The sequence below is a fragment of the Tamandua tetradactyla genome, chromosome 4 (assembly GCF_023851605.1).
Source record: "Tamandua tetradactyla isolate mTamTet1 chromosome 4, mTamTet1.pri, whole genome shotgun sequence".
NCBI classification, from domain to species: Eukaryota; Metazoa; Chordata; class Mammalia; order Pilosa; family Myrmecophagidae; genus Tamandua; species Tamandua tetradactyla.
In genome coordinates, this window is record NC_135330.1 from 20,051,195 (window position 1) to 20,059,566 (window position 8,372).

An 8,372-nucleotide genomic window follows, 5' to 3' on the forward strand; every position below is an offset into this window, starting at 1 on the left:
TTGGAGAGAACAGAGAGAAGCTAAGAGAGAAAAATGCCCACAGAAGCTCAAAAACATTTTGGAGAGAAGGACCAGCAGATATCGTCATATGCCTTCCCATGTGACAGAGGAACTCTGGATGCCTGCAGCTTTCCTGAGAGAAAGCATATTCCCCTTCGTGCCTTAATTTGGACATTTTCATGGCCTTAGAAATGTAAATTTATAATTAATTAATAAATTTCTATGGAAAAAGCCAAAAAAAATTGAGAGTGAGATTAAGACATTCCCAGATAAACAAAAGCTGAGAGAGTTCTTCACCACTAGACCTGTCAAACAAAAAATGCTAAAGGAAGTTCTTCTGATTGAAAGGAAAGGGCACTAGACTGTGGATCAAAATAGCATAAAGGAATAAAGACCTCCAGAAAAGGCAACCATACTGTAATTGTAAATGTCATTTATAATATATATATAATATATATATTATATATAAATGTTATTTATAATATATATATATATCTCCACTTTTTGCATCTTACAGTTTCTAAAACGCAAATGCCTAAAGAGTAATGGCAAATCTATGGCTTGGGAAGTACAATGTGTAAAGAAACAATTTTTAACAAATACAGACAAAAGGAGCAGGGATAGAGGAGGAACACTGTATGTATATGCTATTGAAGTTGTTGGTAACAAATCAAATATGATTGTTATACATATAGGGTATTAAATTTAAGCCCTAAGTTAGCCTCAAAGAGAATATAAGAAAAAATATATACAGAAAGAAATGAAAGGATACAAAATGGTACAATTAAAATTTTTTTAAATATAACAGTTTCCAGGTCAAGATGGCACCTTAACAATGTGCACATTTTAGTTCGTCCTCCAGAACAACTACTAAATAACCAGAGACAGTACAGAACAGCTCCTGGGGCCACGTCAGTGACCAGACACACAACACCCCAATCTGGACAAGCTGGAGCGGCTGCAAGCCCCCACAGAACCATGAGTTCCCAAAGTTGCAGCGGCTGGTGCCCCTCCCCAACAGGCTGCTTCCCAGAGGGGAAAGGAAAGGAACTTTACCAGCAGCAGGGACTGAGCACAATCAAATGCCAATTGTGGAATTAATTAACAAATTCTGACAACTAAAAATAGGCCCCCATCTTAGGTGAACCTGGTCAAAGCAGAGGTTGCTCATTTTTGCCATGGTGTCAAGGGGGCAGGGCTGATGGAAAAAGGGGGGAAAAAGAAGGAAACAGAGGTTTTTGTGGCTGTGTTTCTACAAAGGCTTAACTGCCTTTGGATATAGTGGCAGGACTTCTCAGGCTGCAACTGCCCCAAGCATAGGCAGAAGTGAGCTTTTTGGGGAGCTTGTCTGGAGCCTGTGCCTTCCCCAGGGGAGGGGTGAAGCCCAACTCAGGTGGAATCCCTCCCTCAAGGAATTCAGACACCAGGGTTTGGTAATTTGAAGCCATTAAAACCAGCCTACAACCTCTCCTCTGTCTCCACCACACCCCCAGCAGGGAGAGTCCACCAAAGTTAAAGGTACTGCATCATCTTATGCTGGTAGGACATGCAGGCAGACAAGTGCCACATACTGGGCAGGATAAGAAAAACAGAGTCCAGAGACTTCACAGGAAAGTCTTTCAACCTGCTGGGTCTCACCCTCAAGGAAAACCGATGCAGGTGACTCTTTCCTCCTGATAGGAGGCCAGTTTGGTCTGGGAAAATCCAGCTGGGGTGTATAATATCTAAGTAGACCTTCCTAAGGGTTAGGGGGAAAAGGCACCATACAAGCAGAGCAAGAAACAAGAAAACAAGAACTGAAAAATTCTCCTCTGATAAACAAAACGTAAGCTAGAGGTCCAGATAAAGCTGAACTGAATGTCAAAGAACAGATAGACAACAAATTCATCCAGCAAGAAAACCCTAGGTAGAAGAAGTGAAAGTAATCTCCAGAATAAACTAATTAAGGTAATTAAATGCCTAGATGCCAGCAAAAAATAACAAATCACACTAGGAAAATTGAAGATATGGCCCAGCCAAAGGAACAAACCAACAATTCAAATGATATACAGGAGCTGAAACAATTGATTCAGAATATACGAACAGACATGGAAAACCTCATCAAAAACCAAATCAATGAATTGAGGGAGGATATAAAGAAGGCAAGGAATGAACAAAAAGAAGAAATTGAAAGTCTGTAAAAACAAATCACAGAACTTATGGGAATGAAAGGCAAGGTAGAAGACATGAAAAAAACAATGGAAACCTACAATGGTAGATTTTGAGAGACAGAACATAGGATTAGTGAACTGGAGGATGGAACATCTGAAATACGGCAAGAAAAAGAAAATATAGGGGAAAAATGGAAAAATATGAGCAGGGACTCAGGGAATTGAAAGACAATATGAAGTGCACAAATATACATGTTGTGGGTATCCCAGAAGGGGAAGAGAAGGGAAAAGGAGGAGAAAAACTAATGGAGGAAATTATCACTGAAAATTTCCCAACTCTTATGAAAGACTTAAAATTACAGATCCAAGAAGTGCAGCATACCCCAAAGAGAATAGATCCAAATAGACATACTCCAAGACATTTACTAATCAAGATGTCAGAGGTCAAAGAGAAAGAGAGAATCTTGAAAGCAGCAGGAGAAAAGCAATCCATCACATACAAGGGAAGGCCAATAAAACATGCATAGATCTCTCAGCAGAAACCATGGAGGCAAGAAGACAGTGGGATGATATATTTAAATTATTAAAAGAGAAAAACTGCCAACCAAGAATTCTATATCCAGCAGAATTGTCCTTCAAAAATGAAGAAGAAATTAAAACATTTTCAGACAAAAAAAATCACCGAGAGAATTTGTGACCAAGAGACAAGCTCTACAAGAAATACTAAAGGGAGTACTAGAGACAGATAAAAAGACAGAAGAGAAAGGTGTGGAGAAGAGTGTAGAAAGGAAGACTATGAGTAAAGGTAAAAAGAAGGAAAATTAGATATGACATATAAAATCCAGAAGGCAAAATAGTAGAAAAGCATTACCCATGCAGTAATAACATTGAATGTTAATGGATTAAACTCTCCAATCAAAAGACATAGTCTGGCAGAATAGATTAAAAAACAGGACCCATCTATATGCTCTCTCTACTCAAAGGACATGAGGGCAAGGACACAAATGGACATTTACACACCAGTGTTTATAGCAGCATTATTTACAATTACCAAGAGATAGAAGCAACCAAAATGTCCATCAACAGACAGTTAGCTAAACAAACTGAGACATTTACATAAGATGGAATATTATGCAGCTGTAAGACAGAATAAAGTTATGAAGTATGTAACAATATGAATGGACCTTAAGGACATTATGCTGAGTGTGATTAGCCAGAAACAAAAGGACAAATACTGTATGGTCTCACTGCTATGAACTGACATTAGTGAATAAACTTGGAGTATTTCCTTGGTATCAGGAGATAGAAATAGGGTAAGATATTGGGTAATTGGAGCTGAAGGGATACAGATTGTGCAACAGGACTGAATATAAAAATTCAGAAATGGACAGCACAATATTACCTAACTGTAATACAACTATGTTAAAACACTGAATGAAGCTGCATATGAGAATGATAGAGGGAGGAGGGCTGGGGCATAAATGAAATCACAAAGAAAGATAGATGATAAAGATTGAGATGGTATAATCTAGGAATGCCTAGTGTGTATCATGTTAGTGACTAAATGTACAAATTTAAAAAAATGTTTTTGCATGAGGAAGAACAAAAGAATGTCATTACTGCAGTGTGCTGAAAATAGATGGTAATTAATATTTTAAAATTTCAACTTATGTGTGAGACTAAAGCAAAAAATGTTTATTTGGTACAAATTTATACTTTGACTAGTGCATCTCCTAATATAACTTATGTAGATAGTTGGTTGAACACCTTAAGTACATGGAACTTTGTATAGGACATGAGATTTTGTTGGTTTGTCCAGGTGATGTCCTGATGAATCCCAGAGTGATTTGATCAGTGAGTGGAAAAGTATTTGCAAAGTCCCCTTCGGGGAATGGTGAGAATGGGGGCAAACTCAACTTCCCCAAGTTGAATTCTTAATATTCTCACAGGCAGTGTGGACAACCAAAGCTATAGGCTGAGCCCCCAGTCTTGGGGGTTGTTCATATGAAACTTAACCCCACAGGGGATAGGTCAAGCCTACTTGAAGTTAGGCCTAAGAGTCATCCCCAAGAGAACCTCTTTTGTTGCTCAGATGTGGCCTCTCTTTCCAGCCAACACAGCAAGCAAACTCACCACCCTCCCCCTGTCTACGTGGGACATGACTCCCAGGGGTGCAGATCTTCCTGGCAATGTGGGACAGAAATCCCAGAATGAGCTGAGATTCAGCATCAAGGGATTGAGAAAAACTCTAGAATGAGCTGAGACCCAGCATCAAGGGATTGAGAAAACCTTCTCGACCAAAAGGGGGAAGAGTGAAATGAGACAAAGAGTCAATGGCTGAGAGATTCCAAACAGAGTCCAGAGGTTATCCTGGAGGTTATTCTTACACATTAAGTAGATATCACCTTGTTATCCAAGATGTAATGGAGAGGCTGGAGGGAACTGCCTGAAAATGTAGAGCTGTGTTCCAGTAGCCATGTTTCTTGATGATGATTGTATAATGATATAGCTTTTACAATGTGACTCTGTAATTGTGAAAACCTTGTGTCTGATGCTCCTTTTATCTCCCTTGTCAACAGATGAGTAGAACATATGGAACAAAAATAAATAATAGGGGGAACAAATGTTAAAATAAATTTAGTTTGAAATGCTAGTGATCAATGAAAGGGAGGGGTAAGGGGTATGGTATGTAAAATTTTTGTTTTTGTTTTTGTTTTATTTTTCTGTTGTCTTTTTATTTATTTTTATGAATTGATGCAAATGTTCTGGGAAATGATCATGATGATGAATATGCAACTATGTGATCATATTGTGAATTGCTGAGTGTATGTGTTGGGAATGTTTGTGTTTCTTTCTTGTAATATTTTTTAACTAATAAAAAAGTAAAAACAAAACAAAAAAACTTAAAAATATGAATATAGGTATTAATGGAAGAATTGAGGGACAAAAAAGCTAGAAGACTTACAGAAACCAAACAGAAAAAATGACAGAAGAAAGTCCTTCATTAACAGGAGTTACTTTAAATATAAATGGATTAAACTCTTGAGTTTGTCAGAATGGGCAAAGAAGCATTACTAAACACATGCAGTTTACAAGAGATGCACATTAAATTCAAACACAAAAGTAGGTTGAAAAAAAAGAGTTGGTTGAAAGTCAAAGGATAGAAAAATTCACCATGCAAGTCGTAAGCAAAAGAATTGGGATAGCTGTGTGAATATCAGATAAAATAGACTTTAAGTCAAAAACTGTTATGAGAGACAATAAAGATCACTATAAACTTATAAAGTGGTAAATTCAACAAGAAAAAAACAATTATAAATACATATACACCAATGAGAGCCCCAAAATTTATTAATCAAATATTAACAGATTTGAAGGAAGAAATAGATGGTTCTACATTAACAGTAGGAGACTTCAATACAGCCATATCAATAATGGAGAGAATATCTAGATGGAAGATTAATAAGGAAATAGAATACTTGAGTGATACTATAAATGGAACAGGCTTAGCAGACATATATAGACTATTTCACCCAATAGCAGCAGATTACACATTGTTCTCTAGTGCACATTGATCATTCTCCAGGATAGATGATATGTTAAATCACAAAATATGGCTCTATTAATTTTTTAAAATATTGAAATCATGCAATGTATCTTCTCTGACCACAAAGGAATGGGGCTACAAATCAATGACTGGAAAATTCACAAATAATTAAATAATGCATTCTTAAACAACCAATGGGTCAAAGAAGAAATAAAATGGATATTAGAAAATATCTCAAAATGAATGAATATGGGTGGGCCACGGTAGCTCAGTGGCAGAATTCTCACCTGCCGTGCTGGAGACCCACGTTCAATTCCCAGTGCCTGCCCATGCAAAAAAAAAAAAAAAAGAAAAGAAAATGAAAACACAACGTACCAAAATCTATTGGAGGCATCAAAGGCGGTGCTGAAAGGGAAATCTATAGCTCTAAAAGTTTACATTAGAAATGAGAAAGATCTCAAATCAGAGACCTAACCTCACAACTGGAGGATCTGGAAAAGGAAAAGCAACTAAACCCAAAGAAGGTAGAAGGAAAAAAATAACAAAGATTAGAGCAGAGATAAATGAAATAGATAATTAAAAAAAAAAAAAAAGAATCAACAAAACTAAAAGTCAGTTCTTTGAAAGGGTCAATAAGATTGACAAGCTTTTAGCAAGACTGCCAAAGGATAAAAGAGAGGACACAAATAATTAAAATCAGAAATGAAAGGAGTGACATTGCTACCAATCCTACAGAAATAAAAAGGATTTTAAAAGGATACTATGAACAACTGTACATTATCTGCACACTATATTATTAGAGAACATAAATAAAATGGAGAATTTTCTAGAAACATACAAACTACCTACACTGACTCAAGAAGAAATAGAAGATTTCAACAGATCAGTAACTAGTAGAGAATGCATGAGTTATCAAAAACCTCCCAACAAAGAAAAGCCCAGGACCATATGGCTTCACAGAGGAATTTACCAAACATTCCAAGAAGAATTAACACCGATTCTGCTCAAACACTTCCACAAAATTGAAGCAGTGAGAACCCTCCCTAACTCATACTACAAGGCCAGCATCAAACTGATAGCAAAGCCAGATAAAGATACCACAAGAAAAGAAAATTACAGGCCAATAGCCCTTAGGAATATAGGTGCAAAAATCCTCAACAAAATACTAGTAAATGTAATCCAACTGTACAGAAAAGAATTATACACCACGATCAAGTGGGATTTATACCAGGAATGCAAGGGTGGTTCAATATAAGAAAATCAACTAATGTAATACATCACATTAACAGAATGAAGGCAGAAAACCACATGATCATCTCATTTGGTGAAGAAAAGGCATTTGACAAAATCTAGCTTCCTTTATTGATAAATACACTTAGAAAACTCTACACTGTAGAAAATACACTTAGGAACAGAAGGAAATTTCTTCAGTATGATAAAGGGCATATATGAAAAATCCACTTCTTGTGTCATACCAGTAGTGAAAGACTGAAACTTTCTATCTAAGCTCAGAAAGAAGAAAATATAAGGATCCAGTTTTCATCACTGTTATTCAGCATTGTACTGGAAGTTCTAGTCAGAGAAATTAGGCAAGGAAAAGAAATAGAAGACATCTAAAATGGAAAGGAAGAAGAAACACTTTCCCTAATTGCAGATCACGTGATCCTATATACAGAAAATCCTGGAAAGTCCACCACAAAGGTACAAGAGCTAATAAATGAGTTCAGCAAAGCGGCAAAGTTAAAGATCAACACACAGAAACAGTGGTGTTTCTATATACTAGCAGTAAATTGGAGGAGGAAATCAAGAAAAAAATCAATTTACGATTGCAACTAAAACATTCAAATTTCTAGGACTAAATTTAACCAAGGGTGTAAAGGACTTGTACATGGAAAACTTAAAAAAAAAAACATGAAAGTAATCAAAGAAGACACAAATAATAGAAGGACATATCATGTTCATGAATTGAAAGACTAAATATTGTTAAGATGTCAATTCTACCCAAAGGAATTTATGGATTCAATGTACTTCAAATCAATATTCCAATATTTAGAGAAATGGAAAAGCCAATCATCAAATCTATATGGAAGGATAAGAGGCTTCAAATAGTCAAAGCCTTCTTGAAAAAGATGAACAAAGTTAGAATCTTAATTTTAAAAATTATTTTAAAGCCACAGTAATCAACACAGCATGGTATATTCACAAGAACATATAGACCCAATGGAATCAAATTAAGAGTTCAGAAATATATACCCATATCTGTGGCCAATTGATTTTCAACAAGAGTACCAAGTCTATGCAATGGCAAAAGAATAGTCTCTTCAACAAATGATGCTTGGAAAATTATATATCTAATGCAACAAATGTAGGTGGATTCTTACTTCACACCATATACAAAAAAGTAACTCAAAATGGATCAAACACCTAAATTTAAGAACCAGAACTACAAAACTCCTAGAAGAAAATATAATAAATCATCATCAGGACCTTATTTAGGCAATGGATTCTTAGACTACACCGAAAGAAGACTCAATAACAATAAAAAGGTAAATAGGTGTGGTGGCTTGGAGATATGTACTCCAGAAAAAAACATGTTCTTAATCCATTCTTGGGGATATGAGCCCATTGTTAATAGGACCTATTGATTAGAATTGCTTCATTAAGGTTTTGCCCAG